This window comes from Xyrauchen texanus, chromosome 45 (assembly GCF_025860055.1).
Source record: "Xyrauchen texanus isolate HMW12.3.18 chromosome 45, RBS_HiC_50CHRs, whole genome shotgun sequence".
NCBI classification, from domain to species: Eukaryota; Metazoa; Chordata; class Actinopteri; order Cypriniformes; family Catostomidae; genus Xyrauchen; species Xyrauchen texanus.
Window position 1 is genome coordinate 19,040,579 of NC_068320.1, and position 27,820 is coordinate 19,068,398.

The window sequence follows — 27,820 nt, forward strand, 5'->3', positions numbered from 1 at the left end:
CCAGGCTGGTACCTGCTGGTTACTGAGGGCCACTCCACACTGCAGCTGTCTGCACACCACATGGGCATCTTTAATATCCCAGGAGTCATCACACACTGTCCCCCATGAGCCATTGTGAAAAACCTCCAGCCTCCCTGCACAGTCTTCTCCAGAACCCACCAGCCTGATGGACCCACGACCTGAGATCAGATACACAGAGAGAGAGAAATGCATGTTGATTCATATTAATCTATTGTCAGAGAATGAAAATGTCCAGATATTGTTGTTCTCACTAAGGCAGGTGATTGACAGCTGTTGTGTGGAGCTGCAGTTGAGAGTTTGTGGAGAGCTGCAGTTCCCCAGATGAGCTTCACTCCCAGAGCACTGGAAGCCCATCACACACTCATGACTGTGTTCAGGATTGGATGAAGAGGAGCTGTAGAAGTTCAGCACAGAGTCACAGCCCAGCTGTCTGCAGACCACAGAGGATTCAGTGAGACTCCAGGAGTCCAGCAGAACTCTTCTCCAGACCTGATGTATGTAAACTTCCACCTCCCCCTCACACTCTCTCTCTCCAGACAACCGCACTCGCCCATCATAAAGAGCCAGAGACGATTCTGAAAAGACATTTTATTAAGGTACAGGTATTTTGCCATTCTATTGAAGACAGAGTATATATATGAGAGAGAGAGAGAGAGAGAGAGAGAGAGAGAGAGAGAGAGAGAGAGAGAGAGAGAGAGTGTTAAATATTCACTTGAGCAGATGACTCCAACATCTCGTCTATGAGAATGTTCAGCTCGACTCCATGAAGAGATGGGACATTGTGAGAGTTGTGTTTCATTCCCATGACAATCAAACACATCAGCCCAGATTTCACCACTTCCCTCTCCAAACCAGTCCGCTTCCACAACAGACACAGCAATCCCACAATTCAGCTGTCTACAGAGGACACTGGCAGCTCTCATCTCCATACATCCATCACATACTGTTCCCCACTCACTGAGATCCTGAAGCTCTACTCGACCAGAACAAGAGTCTGAGCCATTAATCAGTCTGAGTGCTGTGTAACCTGGACATGCAAATTAGATCTTATTGAAACTGTGTGAAACTGGAACTTTTTTATTAAAAAACTGAATATTCTGTATGTAATTTATCTAAATAGAAGACAAATCCTGATACTCAACCAGAACATATCACTCCCACATCATTGTCGTGGGAACAATTGTGTTTGTGGGAAGATTGTCTTGGACAAATGTATATACTGGATTCGTTTCCTCTACACTGAATCACTTCTGTCCACATCTGACCCTCTCCTTTGCCAAAAGCAGCTGCTCCCAGCACCTGTACAGGAGCCCCACAGTCCAGCTCTCTACACAGAACCTCTGCATCCTGCTGGTCAAAGGCAGCATCACACACTGAGGTCCAGCCCTCCATACGAAGCACTTCCACTCTCCCAGAGCACATGTGAGATCCAGCAGCCAGTCGAAATCCTTGAGTTATACATTTATATAGACAGCAACAGTTAATCAGGAAATATACAATTAGAGAAAAAAAATTATCCACAGGGAACATCTATTTCATAATTATTAAATAATAATAATATTTATGATGACTTTATTATAAGATGAATCTTTTTAATGTTGTGTTTTATTATTTCGAGCAGACTGTTTCTTCTTTAACTAATAGTTCTGTAAAGTAAAATTGTCCTCCATTACTCTCAGATTTGATAACTGAGATGTGTCTAATTTCCTATACTCAAATGTAAAATGTTCACGTGGAAATTACATGGTTATTATAGTTCAAATGTGTTACTTTGGCTTTTATCATGTTTATGTGAGATAGAGTGATGGGGTGCTTGACACTTGTCAAAGATAAGAAGGGGTACTGCACATGTCATGTCAAATTTGGGACTTAAACACACCACGGACTTAGATAATGAGTGATTAAATCCTGCAATGATCTATGAAACTATGGACTTTTATTAGTGTTGTTAAAACTAAAATGTAAATCTGTCTCACTGTGAATTATGATTCAGACACAAACTGTTTGCAAATGATCATCTTCAAGTCAATTAATATTACATTTTGAAAATGACATTTTGAGATCATTCAAGATTCCCACTTAACAACTACTCTTTGCGTTCTTTACAAATAGCTTTAAACTAACTGTATCAAAGTATTTTATCCTGAATATGTGAAATTTACAAAGTCTGATTAGTGATGAAATAACTGAGTGATGTATTGTGCAGATTACCTGAGCAGATAACTCCAGCATCTTCACTATGTCCACAGTTATGAACACCCCATTCACTTGATCTACAATCCTTCAGTGTAGACTCTGATCCACTACAGCTCACATCATCCATCCAGATTGTTCCTGATCCTGGTCCAAATTTAGCATACTTTGGTGCTTCTAAAGCCTCTCCACAGCCGATCTCTCTACACACCACTTCAGCATCTGTCTTATCCCAGTCATCACTACACACTGTTCCCCACTGACCATCATGAAGAACCTCCACTCTACCAGAACAGCGGCTGTTACTGTTCACGAGTCTCACGTTAACACTGTCTGTCCATGAGAAATACATCATAAAATAACCATCTAATAACAACAACAACACGACAGCAAACACAATAATTATGTGAAAGCATAGGGGTAATGTAGTACAGCAGAATAACATGTAAATTGTTGTAAGATAAATTTAAATTCACTTCAAATTTACAATACAGAAAAGATTTTTAGAAAAATATATATAATTTATCTCATTACCCAAAGTGTGTACTCACTAGCTGTGATACCTGTAACCACTGAAGACAGTAAAACGAGTGTCAAACAGCTCTTCATGTCTCTTACTCAACACAGTTTGATTAATTCAGTACAAGATTCTCCTCTTCTCCCTCAGAGACACTGAAGAAACAGGGTGCTCTCATCCCCTAAAGAGAGAGAGAGAGAGAGAGAGAGAGACTTAATGCTGCTGCCAATGACACTCACTGTTGCCTTATTAGAGAGAACAGGAGAAATCTTCAAACACAATCAGTGACAAATCAGAAGGCAGCATTTTATTTTCTCCATATATATCAATAAAGTGTCAGCGCTAATGAACAAAACTCCTCCTCCATCATGAAGAGACACTTTACTGAGGAGAGACACATGTCTGTCATAAGTCAGTGTGGAGAGATAAAGTCACACAACTTAAAGGAGTTTGATCTTACAGAAACAGTTTATATTCAGCATCAAAATCTGTCACCTGCACACATGAGACACAAGCACAGATGACTGCTCACTTCAAACACTTCAACAAATAGTCTTATTCATATTAACAAACACAACTATTTGCTCTTCACTAATGTGAATACATTTTATATTTTAAACATATTTTTGATTATGAGATAATGTGCATAGTATCAAGTAGGAAATATCAGCCTTTTCTGTTGTTCAAACCAATAGTACGATAAAAAAGAAAGTTATTTCACCATATAATGATCTGAACTGATTCTGTATAATTAATAGAGGGAAATTCAGACAAGATTTGTAAATAAACATAGTTTTAATTCAAAGGGCATTTCTTCAATTCTGTATATGTTATACAGCAATACATTTTTTATCCAGGAGATGGCAGCATAAACGTGCTTTCTATAGACCAGCAGTTACTGCTGCAATGCGTTACTCATCCAGAAGATGGCAGAAACACATTTACTGAAGGTCGTGACACACCAAACCGAAGTCAAAAAATTAGCGCCGACTAATTTAGATTGGGGGGTCGGCTCACGTCGCCTGCGTCTGGGTCAAAAAATTGCTCTTGAACACACCGCAAAGACGACACCCGACGGCCAACTGACACGTCCGTTCTGCGCCTGCGTGAGAGTTAATACCTTTCCGTACCAGCAGATGGCAGTAATCTGTATTCTTTATTCAAAACGGGAAACGGAAGAGCTAGTGACTGCTGGGATACAAAACATAAACAAAGGAGTGGTTGCTTGCTATTTCCACATAGATCTCGCTCACCACATACGGATTCGTGATATATCGGTAATGTCTGATAAGTTGCTTTGGAGAAAATATAATTTGGCAACGCCAATGATAAATGGCATTGGCGTTGCCAGCCCTTGGTCTTTTGCTTGTGGAAGAATAAAGGAATTAGCTGAAGCGAAAAATACGGAGAAACCGCAGTATATGTGTGAAATCGTGGATACTCCGGAGAAAGGCTCAATTGGCTTTCCCAAACCTGTCGAGAGCTGGAGTTTACTGAAACCTCTGATTTAAAAAATTCGTCTTTTTCTGTTCAGTTCCTCATGCTGAAGGATCTTATCAGTCCAATCATCCAGAGGCAAAACACAAACTACCGGGATTGTATCTCCGTAGGGTAACGTCTGATGATGACACTACGTTTCTTGGCAAGCTAAAGGCTTTTCTTTGTTTAACATTACAACACCTTTTCAGTTGTGTATATTGGGCTTTTTAAGCTTTGAAAAGTGTTAATATTCTGAAGAAAGTGCTTGAACTTGCTTGAAATTTCGGTTATTTTGGATGGCAAGTCTACTTAAAAACGAGATAACGTATAAAACATATTTATGTTTGTTTATAGAATCTAATGTAATGAAGCAGTGCAATAATCTGTATATTGTAAATATATCAACGTTATTTACCGCAGTTGTAATGTGCTTGAAAATGCATAAAAAGTGTTTGATAATGTAGTTTTGTGCTTGTAATATTTACAGGAGAAAGCTTCAAGAGCCTTTCTTACCTGTTCTGCGTGGGAATGTCAACAAATTCGGCAATTCGTTCCTGAAACCTCTGCAGCAATCTACCAGGTCTTAAAAGAGAAATACCTGAAGGTATGCATGTTATATCTGTTTTATTTTTTTAATATACTTTGATATTTATAGTGGAGTTTGTATGCATTCTGACAGTGAAACATGGCCAAATGACTACGAGTTATCAAGGGTCTGACATATGAAATTAGTTTTTTTTTTATTTATTTTATTTTCTTGTTTTTCAGTGCCCAGACAGTGGAAGAGTGGCAGCAAGTAGCCGATGGGTTCCAGGCTCAGAGGAACTTCCCAAATTGCCTGGGTGCTCTGGTTGGGAAACGCATCAGCATTTTCCCCCCACCAGGAACTGGATCAACATTTTACAACTACAAGCATACATTTTCCATAGTTCTAATAGCACTGGTCAACAGCAATAGCAGATTCCTGTATGTAGATGTGGGTTGCAATGGGTGGATTTCAGATGGTGGAGTGTTTGGTGGATGCTCACTGCAGGATGCACTGGAGAACAGAACATTGAACATCCCTGCCCCTGCACTACTTCCTGAATCTGACCTGCTGGCTCCTTATTGCATTGTGGCAGATGAGGCATTTCCCTTGAAGGAGTACCTCATGAAGCCATATCCATATCTGTAGAGCAACGTGTCTTCAATTACAGGCTTTCACAAGCTCGGAAGGTGGTAGAAAATGCAGTTGGCATCCTAACAAACTGTTTGAGTCTTTCTAACCACCATTAATATTCAAAACACTGCCAATTTTGAGTACATTGTTTTGGCTTGCTGTGCTCTGCACACCTTTTTGCGTGCAGAGTGCTGTGAACTACATGGCGGGAATCGAGCAGGAAGGACCAGATCATGACACCGTCCCAGGAAGATAGAGACAAGACCCTGACCTACAGCAGGCCTCCCTGCCACACACAGTCAACAGTACAACACAAGCCAAACATCTCAGGGATAAACTATGCCAGTACTTTAATTCAGACATTGGTACAGTGCCCTTTCAGTGGGACATAATATAGCATGTGTATATGTATATGTATGCAATGTATAGGAAAAGTGTGAATATAGTACAATGACAAACTTGTTTCGGCATTGGTCTCATTTGTATGACTATGGTCTGAGATTACAAAATAAAGTTTTGTATTTTCCATCATAGTGTTGTGTGATCCTTTTTGAAAATGAAATGTGAGTGCAAGTATCTTTTACCCAAAGTCAAAGCTTTTTATTTTACAATGTGCAGTACAATGGGCAATAAAATTATTATAAGGAAAATATATGTGTATGTATATATAGTAGATACTTAAAATACAAAATATTATTGTGCAATAAATATTATATAAAATTCAAGTGTGCTTGAAATATTTACAATATCTGTTAAAATTGTTTTGCCATAAACCTTTACAGGTGTGTAAACTGTCTGTCAGAGGCTTCTAATGGTTTGTTTCCCAACTAGTGTCCCTTGAAAGATTGTCAGGTGTCCTGTGGAAAATGATCAAATTCTACAAAATAAATAAATGCATGGGAAATTTTTTTCCAAGAGTCACTTTTGTGATTGTGCAGAGCAATGATTAATGTGCAAAAGTGAGTGATATTTATACTGTTAAGGGTCGTTCACAGGACTCGTGTCAGCGCTGCAGAATAGATTGAAGTCTATGAAGTGACTTTACACCAGTGTTTTTACACACACGCTTTTGCTTCACCATAATGTATTTGAGAGTACTAAGCAACAAGAAATATTTAAAAACTGTCCAAATTTGTGAAGACATTGAAATAATTAAATATTACCTCATCATTTAGGAGTATCAGAGACCAGTTATTGAACTAATTTAACATGATACTGTAGATCTGCTTTGTGTTTATAATTCTCATACTGAAGTCTGTAGATTTGTAGCCATGCAAGTTTTAATAAAGGAGAAGGACGTTATTGAAACTCACTATTCTTAAATGATTGTCTTTTTGGATGAAAGAAGACTATAGATCTGTTTTGTTCTTGTAATGCTTAAACACTATAAAGTCTCTTGGTAGATTTCGGTCATGAATGGACACAATAATTCAGTGACTCACTCATAGCACAAAAGACTCTCATTTGTCGCCACCTAGTGACATTTCCAGAAGGAGTCACTGAACCAATCAATTAAATGTATTTTTTTAATATGTGAAATAGAAGCAAGCCTCTCCAAAATACTCTTTATTTTGCAGTTAATTATGTTCAGTTGTAAACGTGAATCACTAAAATAGCTGGAATTGGTCCTTTTAGATTGTTCTTTAAAAAAAATTGTGGACCAGTGATTGTCCTAACTTTTTCGCCCCTTGTGAGTTTGCATCCCTGTAATTTGTTGTGGCATTGCAAGAACAAATCTACAAATTAGAAAAGAAAATGTGTTGTTTTGTCATTAATCATGTAGCGCTTTTGCCACCTGTGACCTCACACAGAGTAACCTACCTGTGATTTATATATATATATTTTTTTTTTTGCATAGCCGAAATTCAAACATTACAAGTAAACACGCTACTTAGACGGACAGAAATAATGGACAAGTTCTTGAAAAGGTAAAATATTGACGATGGTTTGCCTATGTGGGATAGCGATAGAATTTTTTGTCGTAAAAAGTGTGCTGTTGCAGGAAAAGGTTTGGGAAACACTGTTCCGACGCATGGTTCTGGCCCACTTTATTTTGAATACTTGAAAATGCAGTTGTCAACCTTGTGCTGGAAATGTTGCATTAAAAGTGGGGCCAACTTCCGCATTCTGTGCTCAAGGTTTTTGCAATAGGCAGAGATGTCATCATTGGCCCGATCAACCGTCGGCTTGGTGTGTCAGGGCCTTCTAAAAGACGAGCAGTCAAGTGTCTTGTCCTTGAGTTACCACATGAGGGAGCATCTCACTTGTCACTTACATTAAAAGCTTTATTTCTGATTTCTCTAGTCAATCTAATTTCACTTTACATTAATTATGTTCTTTGTCTGGTGCTGTAATATATTCTAATACACAGTGTGACATAATGATACACAGCACTTTTGCAATGAGACGGAGATTTGACATTTGAAAATGAGAAAATCGTATTTTTATACCCCGCTGGGTGTATTGCCACGTTTTCCCTACATATAAAAAATGAGGCTTCAAAGTTCAGTTCCAAGTAGTTAATGCGCTTTTTAGTGTCACGCAAAATACATTTTATATTCAGATACTAGAAATACTGTCTTTGAAATACTGCTTGATATCTAGAGTATGCAGAACATAGAGATACACACGTAGATGCCTCATTCAGCTGGTTCGGATGCGTCAACCGCGGCACCATCTTGTAACGATCAACACGGGGAGCTGTTTGATTTTAAGTTAATGGTTGTAAGTTTTAAATGCATAAACTACTTTTGTGTGGAAACAGTTCATAATGAATTTAATGACTTGCTAAATTTCAGTATGTTCGCCTTCGCCTTAATATATTCGACGTATCGCGGCCCATAGAAACAGCTGCTAATTAGGTATCTACGTATAGATTTTTATGGTGAAGCATCTGCCTCACTATTGTGTGCTGACAGCGAGCTCAACATTTGAAGCTCCGCCCCCTCAGTGACCTCACACTCATGCTTTTTTTTTAATTTATTAGGCAAACATCAAAAATATTACAACAAAATGGCATTCAATTTACAATCAGCTTAAATTTAACATGGGCTGACACACAAAACATTAATAACAGACAAAAAATAAAACAAATAAACAATAAAAAAATAAAAATAAATACAAATTACAACATCATATGAATTCACCAGGGTACAAAAAAATAATTTTATAACAAATTATATTCTTCAATTGTATCTAACAAAATCACAGCTTTTTTATTGTTTATTTTAGACAGGGTTTTTAGGTATTGAACCAAATCCTTCTTGAAAACTACAAACAGGTTTAAAAAATCTACATTTATGTATAAAATGTTTGGCCAGCAACAAAATATTGTTAATCAAAAATTCTACTTTGCCGCCTTCTTCGTAATTCCCATATTTAATATCTACAAAAGACAAGTTCAATTCAGCAACCTTTTTCTCACTTAACCAGTTCTGCACTCAATAACAAAAAGCATGCGAGAATTTACAAGTGAAAAAAATCTGATCAGTATTCCCTGTAAAGGAATTACAAAATCTACAAAGAGCTTTTTCAATATTAAATCTATTATTTAGAAACTCATTAGAAGGATAAATATCAGCCAAAATTTTAAAATGAGTTTCTTTAACTTAAGGATGAATCGGAAATTTTAAATAGGCGGTTCTAATATACACTCACCTAGAACTTTATTAGGAACACCTGTACACCTACTTATTCATTTTATTATCTAATCAGCCAATCATGTGGCAGCAATGCACTGCATAAAATCATGCAAATATGGGTCAGGAGCTTCAGTTAATGTTCACATCAACCATCACAATAGGGAAAATTGGTGGCATGATTGTTGGTGCCAGACAGGGATGGTTTGACTGGTATAACTGCTGATCTCCTTGGATTTTCATGCACAACAGACACTACAGTCTCTAGAGTTTACTCAGAATGGTGCAAAAAACAAAAAACATACAGTCAGCAGCAGTTCTGTGGACAGAAACACATTGTTGATGAAAAAGGTCAACAGGGAATGGCCAGACAGGTTTGAGCTGACAGAAAGGCTACAGTAACTCAGATAACCACTCTGTACATTTGTAGTGTGCAGAATAGCATCTAAGAATGCTATATAAAAGTTGATTTTTAACGTACGTCTGCAGTTGGGAGGAGCAGAGTCTGTTAATGCCCGTGTCTGCAGCGACCACTTCGTCGGAGGTATGTTAGCTAGCCAACGTGTTTTTTGTGTCTGTGTTTATATAGCATTAGGTTGTCATTAAATGCTCATTTACTTAGTAATGCTTATTAAGTTACCGGTAGTCTAATATGGACTTGATTGGGGCTTTTAGGTTGTCCTAAGCTTGTCTAATCTTTCGGAGTCTATTGTCCCATTGGAGTAAGGAGGAGGGAGAGGGATAATAATCAGTCAGTCCAGTACCTGAGCCCTCACACATGTAGTGTCCAATACCTGATCCCTGCTTCTTGGCTCTGATGATGATAAGTAAGAGGACATGGAGTAGTAGTACCTGAGCCCCGACACATATCAGTCTGTTAATATGTTTTCAACAAGTGTAATACTTTTATCCACTAGTCCAATTGTACTGGCTATATGTATTATATGTAATGAAATGGATTCTAATCTGTTATTGCACACCATGTTCTTGTTATTATAACAATTGTTGAAAAATCTAATCTTGTAAATAAACCACCATGTATAATTCTGTCTTCTCAATGGCATTTAATCTTTTCATTTAAATTATACAACAGCCAAAACTCACAAAGACCAAACTCATAACAATAGTCAAAATGTAATCTTGTCTCATACAACCGTATTGATATAACAGCAATATCACACAGACCACTTTCAAGAGTGCCTGGATCCTTTCATTACATTACACATGTGAGTTTGTAACTTGCTGTCCCAGTATTTCTGGAAGTATACCGTTTCTAAAAAAGCCTAACATCATCCTAAAGTTCAAGATCGGGCAAAATCCTTTCAACAAAAATGTCATTGTGGTTCCACACAACAAAATCACAGTACTCAGCATCTACAATGTGAAGCTGTCCCTGAACTTGGTAGTAGTAGTCATGAGTCCGGTCCAGCATGACATTATCCCCATCATTGATGAGGCAGAAGCCCTTTTCCCCAGCACACAAGCGCAGATTGGCTTCATCTTGGTCAGAGTGTGGACACTAAAATCACAGAGAGAAGGACACGTGAACAATAGATTAACAAATATATTTTCTGCCTTTTTGCTCAGTTTAGGACTTGAGACACGACTCAGTCTCGAGATTTAGGGACTTTACTACAACAGAGACTGTAATATTACCTTAATCTTGCAGATGCCAGTTCCGTGACAGTCACAAGCAACAATCCCATCAGGGGAGGACCCCATGTATGGCCACTTGGGGTTCAGCCAGAGACCACTGTCCATACAGGAGAAGCCTGCATGCTCCCGACCCATCAGCTTCTCATAGACTCCTCTGGCTTGTGCTTCATGTTTGCATCCATAACTGTACACAGTACACATGCAAAACATGAAAAGGAAATGATTACTTAGTATTGGATGTGCAGAGCCAGTTCAGTGATTTAAATGCCATTTCCCTAACCCCTATACTTAGTTCTACTCCTGCATAACCATAGTCTTATAACCCTATAACTAATAACTAACGTGCACCAAAGCAATGTGTTACTATACATTTCATTTAATATTCCACCAGTAAGATACATTTACTTAATAGACAAGCTTCTTTTTTATCCAAATTATACCCTCTGTTGTCAGTGTTTCTTTTCTGGACATAAACACTGTTTACACGAGGCCTTACCTCTGCCTTACCCTAATTCAAACCCTAAATACCTTGTAGCGGCTGTGGTGAACCTATATGCTTCTGGGTAGCATATGGCCTTGATCAAGCTCTTGGATGGTTGCTGGGGGTTGGTCTTAATAGCTTGTTTCAGCTTGGAAGCAGTTATGTGTCCAGCTCTTTGCCTAAACCAAATCCTGCTTGCACTCTGACTTCGAGTTGCCCTCTCTACAGCCTGGACCTGGGACATGATGAGCCCTTCTAGGTGGAATACCTGGCATAGCTCTCCAAGCTCTTTGGGGGGTAGCTGCAGAGTCTCTGGTGTTCTGTATTCAAGAACAGTTTTAGGAAGCATACTAGATTTGGGGATGAATTCTTTGTAGTAAGGCTCCCTAGCCATCAGTGCTGCACTCCTTGGACAGTTTTTGCTTAAAGTCTCAAAAAAACTAGCATATGTTTCTGACCCTCTCTTCACTCTTGGGCATGAAAGTGATTTCCCAACCTGGTTTTCAGTTGTCCTGCCATCAATAGAACGGTCAAGCTTTTTTTTTTTGGCTTTAGCAGAGAAGTCGATCAGAGCTACTGGAGCAGCAGGAATCTGAAAATAAGTTAACACAAAGAAGATCATTAAGTCCACATTTCTGTGGTCCATAACCATAACATATCTATATGCAGTATAAATCTGGCGTTTATCCTATGGCTGTGAGCAAAACAGGTAAGGCTATCATCACAGGATTGAGATGCCAAACTGTGTTTATGTGGGTCTTTGCTGTCTTAGCTTCTCTTTGTCCAACAGGGAAATTGTGACTGACCACATTGTCACAAGCTACACATGTTAAGGCAGAATATAGAATAGAAATAATTTAATAATCCCCAACATTAGGTATGATGGAATATAATGAAAATCCCCTAAAAGAAGATGAAATGTAGGCTAGATGAAGACAAGCAATCTGCCTGATTAAGTAACCAAAGGGGCACAATATAAACATTAATTTAACATCATAATTTAGCCTACAGTTACAGTGTCCAAAAAATACAGTGTCACCTTACCTTTTTTACATGTGATGGCATCAGCCACTTGCACTGCTCTGTTGTGCAGGAAGCTGTATCGCTTTCTTTCGAAGTGTAAATGTGCTATTTTTGTGTTCTAGTCAAACGGAATTAACTAACTTATGCATTCAATTCAAATGAATAGGGCTAGTGCTATGGTGTAATTGCCCTGAAGTTTATGGCTGTTGGAGCCATTCTGTGTATTGGGATGGGGTGGTGCTGTGTTCTGCCACGAGCCGCTACTTAAGACCGGGGTTAATTAGTGCAGGTGTGGTGCACAGGGAGGTGCATGGTTTTTGACCGTGAGGCACGGCGTGTAATCATGGAGACTACCTTGATTTAACTTTATTATTTAAGAAATGTTTTATTTTTCGTTATGTTAATAAATGGATTGGCATATCCGACTTTAAGTTCAGACTTTTGAAAGTTTATTATTTTACTATTTTAAGCCACAAGGAAACAGCACGCCCGCAAAACAACTTAAATGTGCGCCAACAATTAGTCAAAAAACCATCTCTGTATGAGGAAAAGACTGATCAAGTTTAAACGACATGGTCCTTGTGCCATTCATGCACCTTGCTTCGACGGTGATCGGCTGAATGAAAACGCTGGCGCATTGGGCCAGTAGACCTACGGGCGCAGCGGTCCTCACATTGGACAGTGAGGCGGCCAGGAAGCAGTGATGACGGGTGGAGGTCGGTGACGGACGGCGGTGATCGGTAGCGGACATCGGAATCGAGCGCTTTGTGCCTCACATTGGACAGTGAGGTGGTCTGGAAGCGGTGAGGACGGACGCTATAGACGACGGAGTTCGGTGAGCGGCCTCACATTGGACAGTGAGGTGGTCTGGACGCGGTGCAGGTGAAGATTTGACACTTTGACGCAGACACTACGTCGGACAGTGGAGGAAAGTTCTTTCGGACTTAGAACGAGTAAAACGAGGTAACGACAGTTAACACACACATAAGATGTATGACTTTTAAGAGCTGCAGTTATTAAAGTGTGAACAGCAAGAATGAAAAGAGAAAACTATAGAATCAATTCCATGCCACATATATTTGCAAAAATATAAAGTATTGCAAAATAAAATAAAGTTTTGCAAAACAAAAAAAGTATTGAGCAAACAAAAAAAAAAAAATTTAAAACAAAAATTAAGTATCACAAACGTAAAATAAAGTATCGAGAGAAAAAAAGAATGTTTTGCAAACAAAAATAAAGAATTGCAAAATATAAATAAAATATAGCAAAAACCAAGATGTAATTAATTGCAAAAATCAATGACTGTTGTAAAATAATTTAAAGATCTTTTATCCTTTTTTATCTCTGCAACAGATTTTTAGGCAGCAATGATTTTGCCACACATCTTTTTCTTTGCAATGCTCCTTTTAATCTGCATTTCCATCACGTGTGAGCTCGTGACACCGTTTTGCCTTTGCGCTTCACTTTTCTCTGCGTTTCACTTTATGGCACTGTTTTGACGTGGGGGTGGAGTCAGGGGATTGGGGCGTGTACAACGGGCTCAGTGATGCCTCTCTGGAAGTTACGTCATTAGCTTGAGACACGGATCAAACATCATGGCTGAGCACAGGCATGCAGGTGGATCTCAGGTATATAAAGTTGATTGTTTCCTTTTATTAGCATTAAATGTGCTTTAACAGCGTTTGCTTCAGATAAAGAAGTTAGAGATCAGTTAAAGCGGTGGATTTATTAGCCATAATCGCTAACATAGCCAGCATCTGCAGTTTATTCTCTCTCAATTGATTGGACTATTGATTGATTCTTATGTTTATTTTATAGATTATAATTGTCTATACCATAGTATGTTGTCTTCTAAAAAAATGTAAACTCCATATTTAAAAATATATAAATAGATGTTATATTATCACTGTTAAAGGAGACAATAAATAGATTACAAATAAAAAGTTAAACGATCGTAACAAATAAGCATCCCAGGAAACGATCTACAAACAATAAAAGAACATCACTTATAATGTTAATTGTGCAAAAGCAAAACAAATTTAACAGATTGATTCTTAAGAGTAGGTGCTGATAACCTGGTTATATCCTGCTCTACTCGAGGCAGAGAAACAGCAGGAGAAAGCTGCTGCTGTTGTTGCTGCTGCTGACCCGCCTTAATATGACCGAAGCTTTGAGTCAGAACACTAATAAGATTCGTCATGACATCTGGATATTCTCTCTGCTAAATGTGACATAGCAAATCATTACATGAGATGACCTAGATACACGTACATTTACTGTGAGCATTGTAAGAACTTAAGTAGCTTGTGAACAGGTTCGTTGAGCAATGGAGGAGTCAGGAGACAGCGAAGCAGGTTTGAAATCAGCACTTTAATTTCTTTCACGAACATACGACGGTCACCGCCGTAGAAATGTAAACATAAACAAAACAATATCACACTCAGTCTGTGGAGCTTTCTGGATCCTCTCTCCCTCTCGACACTTGGCGTCCCTTTAAATGTCTTTCTCCGTATCACTACAACAAGACACGGGTGTTAGAGATAATTACAAACCAGGTGACAAGTCTTACCGCGCTCTCTCTCCCGCAGACTGACACACGACCACGCCCCCCATACCACATAGCTGTATAACGCAGGGTTAAGAATATAGGGGATGTGAACATTTTATATTTCAAAACTTTATTTTTAAAGACAGAACACATGCACGTTTGTTACGATCGTTTAACTTTTTATTTGTAATCTATTTATTGTCTCCTTTAACAGTGATAATGTTACATCTAAATATGGAGTTTACATTTTTTTAGAAGACAACATACTATGGTATAGACAATTATAATCTATAAAATAAACATAAGACTCAATCAATAGTCCAATCAATTGAGAGAGAATAAACTGCAGATGCTGGCTATGTTAGCAAGTATGGCTAATAAATCCACCGCTTTAACTGATCTCTAACTTCTTTATCTGAAGCAAACGCTGTTAAAACACATTTAATGCTAATTAAATAAAAGGAAACAATCAACTTTATATACCTGAGATCCACCTGCATGCCTGTGCTCAGCCATGATGTTTGATCCGTGTCTCAAGCTAATGACGTAACTTCCAGAGAGGCATCACTGAGCCCGTTGTACACGCCCCAATCCCCTGACTCCACCCCCAAGTCAAAACAGTGCCATAAAGTGAAACGCAGAGAAAAGTGAAGCGCAAAGGCAAAACGGTGTCACGAGCTCACACGTGATGGAAATGCAGATTAAAAGGAGCGTTGCAAAATCATTGCTGCCTAAAAATCTGTTGCAGAGATAAAAAAGGATAAAAGATCTTTAGATTATTTTACAACAGTCATTGATTTTTGCAATTAATTACATCTTGATTTTTGCTATATTTTATTTATATTTTGCAATTCTTTATTTTTGTTTGCAAAACTTTCTTTTTTTCTCTCGATACTTTATTTTACGTTTGTGATACTTAATTTTTGTTTTAAATTTTTTTTTTTTGTTTGCTCAATACTTTTTTTGTTTTGCAAAACTTTATTTTATTTTGCAATACTTTATATTTTTGCAAATATATGTGGCATGGAATTGATCCCATAGAAAACAATACATTGACAACTGGTTTAAAGTAAACAAGGACTTGAAATAAGAGACATTTGGGTCAAGGGGTTTACACAAAACAATGTAAGTGTTTATGCTCTATTTCTGATTTCTTGTTTTCATGATATTTAAATGAAATGTTGGTTTTTGGTGTTTGAAAACAAAGTAAAATGGATGTAAATAATCAAGGTATCGAGGTAACACATGTGGTGTCTGCTGACTCTCAAAATGATAACGTGGAAGAAGCCTCTGTGAAAAAAAGGTCTATAAAACTAACAACAAAAGCACTGCTTTCTAAATTAAGTGACTTAGAGATGCTAAGAAAATCAAAATTAAGTAAAGCTGCCAACATCAAACAAACTGTTCAAGGTTTAATGCGTGAGTCTGGTTATGAAGCTGAAATAAAAAGTAGCTTCAGCAAATATCAATCCTTGATTAATGACGCAAAGGTTGCACATAACAATCTGCTTGAGTTGCTACCCGTAAAAGAAAAGGAAAAGCATGAAACCTGGTTCAAAGCAAAGCTTTTAAGTGTGAACGAATTTTTCCAGTGTGTGGAAAATTATTTTAAGAATACAAATAATGGTACTACTGAAGATGTTCACCTTGAGGATGATATAAAGCCAACGGATAGTGTATCAAATGTTGGAACATCATCATGTACTAAAAGCCGCACCAGTGAAAGATCAAGTCGATCAAGCAAAGCTGCATTTGAAGTTGCACGTGCACAAGCAGAAGCCAAGAGAGCTGCACTCCTGGCACGCGCAGCAGCGCTAAAAAAGAAACATGTATTGGAGCAGGAGGCGGAATCATTACGCAAAAGGATGGAACAAGTGGAAATGGATGCTGAGATTGAAGCCTCAGATGCAGAGTTGGCAGTACTGCAAGCATTTTCGGATCAGGATGGAATGGGATCCTATGTTGAGAAGCAAAGATCGAAAGAAATACCTGACATTCCTGATGCAAAGTTTGAGAAGTCTACAAGATTGACGAGAATTAAAGGCTTACCTGTTACAGTTGCAGGACCCACTGGAAATGTTGCACATGCAGTTGACGACAATTCTACACAACAAATTCTGCAAAGGCAAAATGAAATATACGAGTTGCTCATACAACAACACAGAGCAAGCCAACTGCCACCAAGACAAATACCTGTTTTTGAAGGTGACCCACTGAAGTTCAAAATATTCATGCAAGCCTTTAGGCACTGTGTGGAGGAGAAAGCTGCATCTAAAGGTGATTGCACGTATTTTTTGGAAAGGTATACCAGAGGGCGCCCACACGACCTTGTACAAAGCTGTTTACATATGGAAGCTGAGAAAGGCTTTGAAACCGCTAAAGCCCTCCTACAGGAACACTTTGGTAATGAAACCAAGATCACAGCAGCATATATGGAAAAGGTTCTCAACTGACCTGTGGTGAAGGCTGAAAGTGTTTCGTTACTACAGGACTATGCATTATTTTTACGTGGATGCAATAATGCAATGTCAGATTTAGAGGACATGAAAGAGCTGGACATGTCTGCCAACCTCAAAATTGTTGTTTCAAAACTTCCTTTTAAATTGAGGGAAAAATTTAGAAGTTCTGCATGTGATATTCGGGAGAGACACAACCGCAGACCAAACTTTAATGACGTGGTACACTTTGTGGAATATCAAGTCAAAATCTTGTCTGATCCTATCTTTGGTGATATTCAAACTACTGAAAGAGTTATGCATGTTAAAAGAGATGTGTATACAGCCAAGTCTAAATTGAAAAAAGACAACTTTGCTACAAACGTCTGCGCTGTTAGTAAAGTACAGCACAAGGACACACAAGAAGGTAAACAGAGGGACAACAACATCAGCATCAATTGTTTATTCTGTTTACAAGATCACAGTCTGGATGAATGTCTACGATTTGCCAAGAACAAACATCGTGAAAAGATCAACTTCTTAAAGGAAAAAGGAGTGTGCTTTGGGTGTCTCAACACTGGGCATTTGAGCAAAAATTGCGATAAGCGTAAAATCTGTGAAAAATGCAAAATGAGCCATCCAACAGCTTTACACATTCACGTCAAACAAGTGGACAAATCAATGAACACCAGCGATATCTACCCCAATGAACCTAAACCAGCCGTAAACCATACGCTTGTGTCAGCTCAGACATTTGGGAGCCAGACCGGGGCCGGTAGCAATGGAACACTCTCCATCCTGCCAGTTCAGGTAAAAGCACAAAAAGGCAACAAGGTGATTCAGACCTATGCTTTTCTGGACAATGGCTCAACATCCACATTCTGCTCTGAAGCTCTTATGCGTAGGCTTAATCTCACTGGGACAAAGTCAAAAATATGTTTGTTAACGATGAGCCCAAAGACATCAGTGTCAACATACATTGTGAATGGACTTGAAATAGCTTGCCTTAATGGAACAAGGTACTACAGTCTTCCAAATGTTTACACACAGAAAACGATGCCAGTGGATACAGCAAACATCAGCAAACAAGAGGACCTTAGACAGTGGCCTTACCTTAAACATGTTGAAATCCCTGAAATTGATGCTAACGTGGAGTTATTAATAGGTACTAATGCTTCAAAGTTGCTGGAACCATGGGAAATTGTGAATAGTCAAGGTGAGGGTCCCTTTGCTGTTAAAACCCTATTAGGGTGGGTGGTCAATGGCTTAGGAAAGGATTGCAAAGACAACCTGAATGACAATGGCTGTCATCGTGTTGCTGTAAACAGATTATCTGTGGAATCACTTCAGCTGCTATTGGAGAAGCAGTATCAAAGTGACTTCAATGAAAAAAACGTCGACGACAAAGAAGAAATGTCAAGACAGAAGACAGAGACTCTATTGGTGTTGAGTCAAAGAAGAAAGCAACTTGTGATGGTTGAAAAGGCTGATCTTTGTCATGTTGACAAGAAAATGTTGGAAGCCAGAAAGTCGTTGGGACGAGACCGTGTATCAACTGAGGATTTATTAGCAGCAGAAAACGCTATCCTTCAGTTCTGTCAGAGGGAAAGATTTGACAAAGAGATTCATGCATTAAGGACAGGAAAACTCATAAAAAAGTGTAGCCCTATATACAAGCTGAATCCTGTTCTAGAGGATGGACTGTTAAGAGTAGGTGGAAGATTGTCCAGGACTGCAATGCCCGAAGAGAGCAAACACCCAGTTATCCTGTGCAAAGATCAGTACATCTCCATGTTAATTCTTAAAAATGTTCATGAACTGACGAGGCATGGTGGGAGAAATTACATCCTCTCCAAATTGAGAGAAAAGTTCTGGGTCACTCAAGCCAATGCAGCAGCAAGGAAAATCTTGTCAAGTTGTACTTTTTGCAAACGTCACAAAGGAAAAATGTGTGATCAAAAAATGGCTGATCTCCCCAAAGAAAGGATTACTCCAGACTTGCCTCCATTTACTAATGTGGGAGTGGACTATTTTGGGCCCATTGAGGTAAAACAAGGACGTTCTTATGTGAAACGTTATGGGGTTATCTTTACATGCATGGCCAGCAGGGCAGTTCATTTTGAAGTGGCACACTCATTGGACACAGACTCTTGCATCAGTGCTATTCGTCGATTCATATGCCGAAGAGGACCCGTAGCACACTTTCGCTCCGACAATGGCACAAATTTCACAGGAGCAGAGAAGGAGCTAAAAAGAGCAATTGCAGACTTAAACAACCGATCAATTGAGAAGGCTTTAATACATGACAACATCAAGTGGACGTTCAACCCACCTACGGCTTCACATCATGGCGGTGCTTGGGAAAGCATGATCAGACTGGTCAGAAAGGTCTTAGTATCTGTTTTGAATCTACAGGCTTTAACTGATGAAACCTTAGTCACAGTCTTATGCGAAGCGGAAGCAATCTTGAATGACCGACCAATTACGAGAGTTTCTGACGATCCTAATGATTTAGAACCACTGACAACTAACCATCTTCTTACTTTGAAAAGGAAACCAGTTTTGCCTCCAGGTCTGTTTGATCAAAGGGACCAGTACGTAAGACGAAGGTGGAAACAAGCTCAGTATCTTTCAGATTTATTCTGGAAAAGGTGGACAAAAGAGTATCTTGTTACTCTACAGGAAAGACAAAAGTGGAACAAAACAAAACGTAATCTTACAGCAGGAGATATCGTTTTGGTTGCAGATGCTACAGCACCACGAAATTCTTGGATGATTGGAAGGATTATTAAATCCTTTCCAGACAAATCAGGCATAGTCAGATCTGTGCAAATCAAAACCAAAACAAGCGTAATTGAAAGACCAGTGACAAAATTAGGCCTATTGGTAGAACAGTCAATGTAAAAGTGAACAAACACACCAAAGAGGGGTTTATTTGTTTGTTTTTATTGCAAGATGTTTTTTGTTGTATTAATGTCTCCATACATGTATATGTTTATAATTGTTATGTCTTGTAGTGCCATAAACAATTAGGGGCCGGTTGTGTTGGAGCCATTCTGTGTATTGGGATGGGGTGGTGCTGTGTTCTGCCACGAGCCGCTACTTAAGACCGGGGTTAATTAGTGCAGGTGTGGTGCACAGGGAGGTGCATGGTTTTTGACCGTGAGGCACGGCGTGTAATCATGGAGACTACCTTGATTTAACTTTATTATTTAAGAAATGTTTTATTTTTCGTTATGTTAATAAATGGATTGGCATATCTGACTTTAAGTTCAGACTTTTGAAAGTTTATTATTTTACTATTTTAAGCCACAAGGAAACAGCACGCCCGCAACACGCGTGCAAAACAACTTAAATGTGCGCCAACAATGGCCTTACATTATGCTAGCACCTGCCAAACACAGCGACACATAACTTACACGCTTACTACTCTCTCTCTCTCTCCCTCTCAGTAAGCAGTAACGTTACTCTGACAATGACAACCACGAGGTGAAGTTATCGGGAAAAAAAATCACACTGAAGACATGACCAGTCTACTTGGCGGCGGCTAACACTAGCTACGTTTGCAACAACATTTTCACCGGAGGAAGAGGCAAACGCTTAGAAATAATAAACACCAGGCAAAAATGTTGTTACAAGAGCTAGTAGGCTACCATAAAACGTGGGATTATAGCTACTGTTTGCAACGTCGGGAGAAAGATTTAATTTCCCTGTTTCTACAAAATAGCTATAACATTAACAACAGTTAAACAAAAGATCGTTAGATCGTAAAAAAAAATCATTACCGTATTTGTCCCAGCCGAATCCATGGTGGTGGTCAGGCAAGCACTTCTTCTTTGTTTCATGGCGGGTAACGTACTGTGCTCCAAAACATTGGTGCTGATTGGCCCAAGAGGAGTCCTGTGCGCCAATGAACGCTATCTATCGATCTGCGCTCGATTGCTCTTCCTTCATCCTCCAACTACCCGGATGTCTGTCTCAGTAACTTGAAATTGAATCTGAGAACTGAATCTGAATTGTGAGAAGTGAATGTGAAGATATATAGAGAGTTTAATTTTCAGTGAGGATCAAATTTTATTGGACTTCAGTTCCAAACGAATAAATTCAATTTCAAATGATACAATTCAGATTCAGTTTTTGAATAAATTCAATTTTAATTAAACAATACAATTTCAAATTATGTGATTCAAATTCAGTTTTTCAATGCAATTATTCAAGTTTAGCCATTCAAATTCAAATATAAATGGTTCAAATTCAGTTTCTGGTGGCACATATTTCAGCCCATACATTTGTCACTTGTAAACTCAATTTACCCAAGGAATAATGATGGTAAACAAGGGGTGATTTGTCCATAACATAACAAACCTTAGAATAATACTTTGATTCCAGAAGGTATGGCAGATATTACTGTAAAGAATTGTTTAGGATGGCATGTAATACCATGTTTAAGAGAAAAAGCAGTATAATTCAGTAACTCGCCAGAATTATCAAATAACTCTCACAGAACATATATTTCTGTGAAACCATTCTTCATAAAAAAGGGATTTGTTTCTGTCAAGAATGTATTTATTATTCCAGATGATGGCGTTGTGCGGTGTGACGTTATGATTGTACGCTAGTTTCCACTGTAACGACTTGTTGATGAAATGCAGATAACGTTCATGGAAGTTTAGATATTTGAAAGTCACATTTAAGTAAAAATTCAATACCACCTAATTTCTTAAACATAGACGCTGAAACTGTAAACCAAAAACTATTAGAGTTGTATGAAAAGATTTTAGCCAATTCAATTTTAATCCATTCATTTGTTCAAAATCAATTATATTTAATCCACCTTTGTCATATGACTTAACTATATCAGTTTTCTTGATAAAATGAGATTTATTCTTCCAAATAAAATTGTATAAAGCTCAATTAATTAATTTGGATACAGAGGAAGATGGAGCTAATGCAATTGCTGGAAAAATGACCCTCGACAAAAACTCTGATTTGGACAGTAAAACTCTGCCATAAAAATAGAAAGGTCTCTTTGTAACCAATTATTTAAAATTATTTTGGCCTTTTTTAACTTATCTATAAAATTAACTTCCATGCATCTCTTTGTATTTCTCGTAACTGTAATACCTAAATATTTAATTGTATCCTTAACAGGGATGCCATTGATTGATGTAAGGTCACAGTGATGAATGGACATAAGCTCGCATTTGGACATATTTAATTGAAGACCTGAAGCTTTAGAAAAAAATTCAATTAAAGAGATAGAAAGAGAAATCTGACCTGCGTCCTGTAAAAATAAAGTGGTATCATCTGCTAATAGACTAATTCCAATTATTTCCCCAAACACCTTCAATTTTTTAACACTCGAGTCATGAATAACTAAAGAGGCAAGCATATCTGTTGCAAGAATAAATAAAAGGGGAGAAAGGGGACAACCTTGTCTTATACCACGTCCAATTGAAACCTTTGAGACGTACCAAATGGAAGAGATATTGAACTATTCATATCCAAATAAATCATCTTATAATGTTCACAAATCTATCTCCAAAACCAAAAGACTGTAAGGTTTGGAACAAAAAGGAGTGCTCTAACATATCAAATGCTTTTCTAAAATCTAAAACTAAAATAAAACCCTCATCCTCTATCCAATCACTATAATCCAGCAAATCAAAGATCAATCTAATGTTATTATGAATGGAGCGACCTGCTAAGAATCCTGACTGAGATTCATTTATTATATTATTTATACCTTTTTTAAGTCTGTCTGCAAATATGTGTGCAAATATTTTATAATCTGTATTTAACAACGTTATCGGGCACAAATGATCTATAACCCTGGAGTCTTTGCCAGGTTTGGGTAGTAAAGTAATTAACTCTTGTTTTTGAGTTTCTTCAGTAGACTCTAAGCCTTAAACAATCAATCTTTTAAATCATTCCAAAAAAATCTGTAAAAATTTGAGGTTAATCCATCCGGACCTGGAGATTTATTTAATTTAAGATTTTGCATAGCCTTATCCTTTTCTTCTATTGGCAAGACCTCATCGCAAAGATCTCTAAAGTCCACATCAATGCGAGGAATAAGCGATTGTATTCTTTCAAAAAACATATTACAGTGTGCTTGTGAAAAATTATATATATATATATCCTTATAAAATGTAAAGATTTCTCTGCTTATTGATTTTGGGTCCCTAATTCAATTCAAGGAACATATAGAATTTTTAATTTGCCTTGTTTTTTCAAGTCTATAGAAAAAAGAGGTGCTTTTTTCTCCTACTTCAATCCATTTTGCTCTTGACCTAATAATATATGCTCCTTCCGCCTTCTTAATATAGATGATATCCAACATTGTTTGTAAAATAATAATTTGATTTTTCTCATCTTCACTTAATATCTCTTTGCTACAACTTATTAATCTGTTGAATAAGAGAACATTTTTTCTGTTTCCTTATCTTTGCTAGCAATTTGCTATAACTGATAGAGATTTCCTGAATTTTAAATTTAAGATATTCCCATCTATTTATATGAGAGACAAACGTTGTATCGTTTGTCGTTTTCTCAATAAATTCCTTTATTTTGTTACAAAAAACTTCATTAGTTAATCTAGTTAATCAGCATTAAATTTCCAATAATTTTTATTTCTTAACATCTCCACTAGCGGTTTAAATGAAGCTGCTACACTACAGTGATCCGTGAGTGGAGAGGCTGAGATACTACAGTCCCTAATATACGCGGTCAGGTGGTCTGACACCAGCCAATAGTCGATTCTAGATTTGCTGGATCCATTGGATTTCCTCCATGAATACTGTTTACAAGAGGGGTTCAAATGTCTCCATACATCTAATTAATTAAATTTCGCACAAAATTGCGCGATCAGTGCATTAGGTCGTGGAGAGATAAATTTACATGGATATCGATCATACGCCTCATCTGGAACAACATTGAAATCCCCTCCCACAATAACATTTTCGGTCGGATATAACGTCTTCAATTCTAAAATTAACGAAGAAAGTTCTGAAAACATGTGTTGGTTAAGCTTCAAACTATTATAACCATATACGTTAACTAAAATGAAAAAGACATCTTCAATATTTAACACCAGCGCCACCCAATGGCCGTTCAGATCAACTCGAGAAATAATTATTTTCCCAGGAGCTTTATTAAACAAAATTGCGACTCCTGCTGAATGAGTGCTGCCATGACTGAATACAATCCCCCATATATAGGCCTATATATATATATATATATACACAAACAATCACTAAATACACAACCTTTCAATGCTTATAAAAGCACCAACCACATACCTCACTGCTCGATATATCGCTAACTTAACATAACTCGTACAGAAACACTCGCATGAGCAAACCGGAAAAATCGTTTATATCAATCCGTTTTCCTTCAATGTAACCGTGTGGACCTCTATAGTAAGCTTTCTTTCCTTCCTTTCGCGCTTTTTCAATTAGAGGCCACAAGGCAACTCGCGCAACTCGATCATCCTTTGTCAAGTCTTCCACACATTTTACTCCACGATCTATGCACACTGGAGAGTTTGTCGTCTTCCAGATCTCATCCCGGTATTTCCTCATTGTAAACTGTACAATCATTTGTCTCTGCTTTCCGGCTTCTTTTTTTCCGACGCGATGTACAGAGTCGATGATGTCCTCCAGCTTATGAACCAGATGTGGAGCAATTTCACCGACAAGTCCAGCATCCTCCCTACGGGGATCCTCATTCAAACTCTCCTTCAGCCCATTGATGCGCAGGTTCATTGATGCAAAGCAGAAATCGGAGATATCCGAGCATCGTCGAGGAAAAGCGTGCGCCTAGCCCGCCATTAGCCCGAGTAGTCACCTCACACTCATGCTCTTGAACCCTCGTCATTTAAACTCGTCACTCGAGTTCTCACACCATTACAAGTCTTCAGTGCTTTACTCAATTACAATAAAATAATTCTAACTAATCTTTCTTTACGTAAGAATAGAAGAGTGTCGAAGGAAGTGTAAATACTTGTTGCTGTCAGGTAAGAGCTGTAAAATTATTTTCTATTCTCTCTCTCTCTCTCTCTCTCTCTCTCTCTCTGTAGGAGCTACATTAAAATGTTATTTGTTCGTTTGTAATTTTGAGTCGAAGCTTCATTAATTCAAGTTTCATACTGTTAATGTATTGAACGTAAATTAGATTTAAATTACTTAAATTACACAAAGCTTTCACCCCCTTTGTATGAGCCATACAATCTAAATATGTGTCAGCTGTGTAAAAGTTCAATCAAAATAATATTTTTTTAATTATTTAATGGTAAAAAATAATAATAAAATAAAATGCTGGAAACCACCTCAAACCTTAACAGCAACTTCTGATAAAACAGGAAATTTCACCATAGAAACCTCTTCCTGTTCCCCCTTGACTTTGAGTGGGTGGTGGTGGGACATCAGTGCAAGGTGACAGGTCACTCATCATTTTAATCATTACGTGTTGCCTGTCAGTTTACTTGCAGTAATAGATCATTTTGAAATGTCTTATAAAAAGTAACTAAATATCAGAAATTTCACAATGATGTCAGAATCTCTTTAAGGGTTTTCTTTTTTCGCATAGTCTTTCATTACTTTTCATAACATTTGAGTCCATTGCATATTTTCCCATTTTTGTATTTTATTGCTGTACATGTAGACAAATAATCTGTGTAAAATTACACATTGCATTAAATTAATAACATAGATAACACAAATACAATGCAATGCAACACCTATTAATATGTAAACCCTTGATTTAAACAGTAATTGTTTGACTGTATTGTTGTACTGAATAAATAAATCTGTTCTGCTGTACATACACACAAGTAAGATACTATTGCAGCTTAATTCTGCATTTCACCACTCAAAGACTTAATATCCCAAAAGATTTAGGAGGATTGTTATCATATTATACATTTTCTGTTTCTTCCGTCTAGGACCCACAGCAAGGATTCAGTTCAAGACAACAATGAATAATGAATCCTGAAATAATCAGGATAATTATTAGTACTGGATCTAGCTTTGGATTCTGTCCCATTTGTACTGTCACGCCTCTTGTCTACATTGCATCCTGACCCCTTGGTCAATTTATGCTTTAGTGTGTGGACAGAGTTGGAACCATGTCAGAGTTTGAACACGTTAGAGCCACTCGGGTCATCAGCAGTGGCTCAGACAAGGATAAGAGCCAGCGGCTGCCACAGCCAAAGAAAAGTCTGGAGATGAAGGAATCAGGTTGGGGGAACATTGCTATACTGGATAAGGGAGAAGAGGTTTTCCAGATCTGTGACAGTGAGGGAAAGGGATTCATTACACGCACTGATTTGAGGGTATAAATGTTTGTTCACATAGCTCTCCTTATCCTCTTCGAGCTCATCTTTAAACACACAAGCTCTTTATGGAAGCTCGTTGTGGATGTTAAAGAGGTCTTCTTATTGTCTTGTTTTTCTCATTACAGTGTGCTGAATTCAATGTGATGTAATGTTTTCATAGAGTCATTTAAAACGGAGGTTAATAGGAATGGTTGATGTAGGGTATTGTTCAATTTCTACAAATAAATGATGCATTTGTAAGCTTGAATGTAATAACAGGATATTTTCTAATTGGGTAATAAAGGCAACTGTAATTGGTATTACAGTAATATTGTTATAATAGCAATATAGTGTTCATATGTAAATATTAATCATAATTGTATCGTACCAAGATTTATCTTAAATGTCTATTCAAAGTTACAGTCTCTGTATTGGCTTTCTGTCGTCTTTTTAGCCATTATCTATACATACATAATATGTGCCATTATTTTCTCTAGAGGCTACACAAAAACTTGCCGCTCTCTGCTGAAGAACTGGAAAAGGTCTTTGATTCCCTAGACCTTGACCGAAATGGCTACCTCACCCTGGGAGAGTTTTCCTCAGGATTTAGTGAGTTTATAATCTTGGGACAAGACGAACACTTCAAACAGAAATCATGCATGAAGAAAGCAAAATTATTTGTAAATTATTTACTTAAATTTTGATTACCACAAAAATACTCGTCCCACCTTTTCTTTAAAAAAAAGCAAAAATCTGGGTTCCAGTGAGGCACATACAATGGAAGTGAATGGGGCAAATCTGTAAATGTTAAAATACTCACTGTTTCAAAAGTATATACACAAGACATAAACAATATGTGTGCTAACTTGATTTTAGTGTGATAAAATCACTTACTGACCTTTTCTGTGTAAAATAGCCAATTTGACAACTTCCTTCCCTTGACAATGTAATGTCAACAATCCTAAAACGACTATAAAAGCTAAAATAATACACAAGTTTTAAAAGAAGAATTCATGTAAGTGCTTTTATAAAATTATAAGATTCACATTTCTGTCTATAAACCCTCCAAAAATTGGCCCCGTTCACTTCCATTGTAAGTGTCTCAATGGAACCTCAACGTTTGTTTTAGTTTTTTTGTTTTTATAGAAAAGGAGGGACGGGTCAAAATCATTTGTTGTGGTAATCAACATTATGCCACAAACACTGCCGATTGAGCTTAACTTGTACTGAACCCGGAACATTCCTTTAAACGTGAAAGTTTTGTCCCTGACATGGTGCAATTGCATAATAAATATCTGAATCTTATTTGCTTGTATTACAGTAATGCAGCTTATGTAATATCATAGATTTGTTG

The 27,820-nt window shown here is 37.7% G+C and overlaps 2 protein-coding genes across 4 annotated transcripts in view; one reads left to right on the forward strand and one right to left on the reverse strand.

Moving 5' to 3' along the window:
• LOC127637399 (EF-hand calcium-binding domain-containing protein 4B-like) overlaps nt 1–27,820 on the forward strand; it is a 107,928-nt gene that overhangs the window by 15,159 nt on the left and 64,949 nt on the right. The window contains exons 1-2 of one of the 3 annotated variants that reach the window (XR_007969723.1): nt 26,453–26,484; nt 26,964–27,075. The exons of 1 other annotated variant lie outside the window; for it this stretch is intronic. The gene's annotated coding sequence lies outside the window, so the exon portion shown is untranslated. Of the gene's footprint in view, nt 1–26,452; nt 26,485–26,963; nt 27,076–27,820 lie in introns of those variants that run through there. One more of the 3 variants, XM_052118437.1, reaches the window with a different exon arrangement.
• LOC127637503 (uncharacterized) overlaps nt 1–27,820 on the reverse strand; it is a 123,596-nt gene that overhangs the window by 11,036 nt on the left and 84,740 nt on the right. The gene's annotated exons all lie outside the window — the stretch shown is intronic.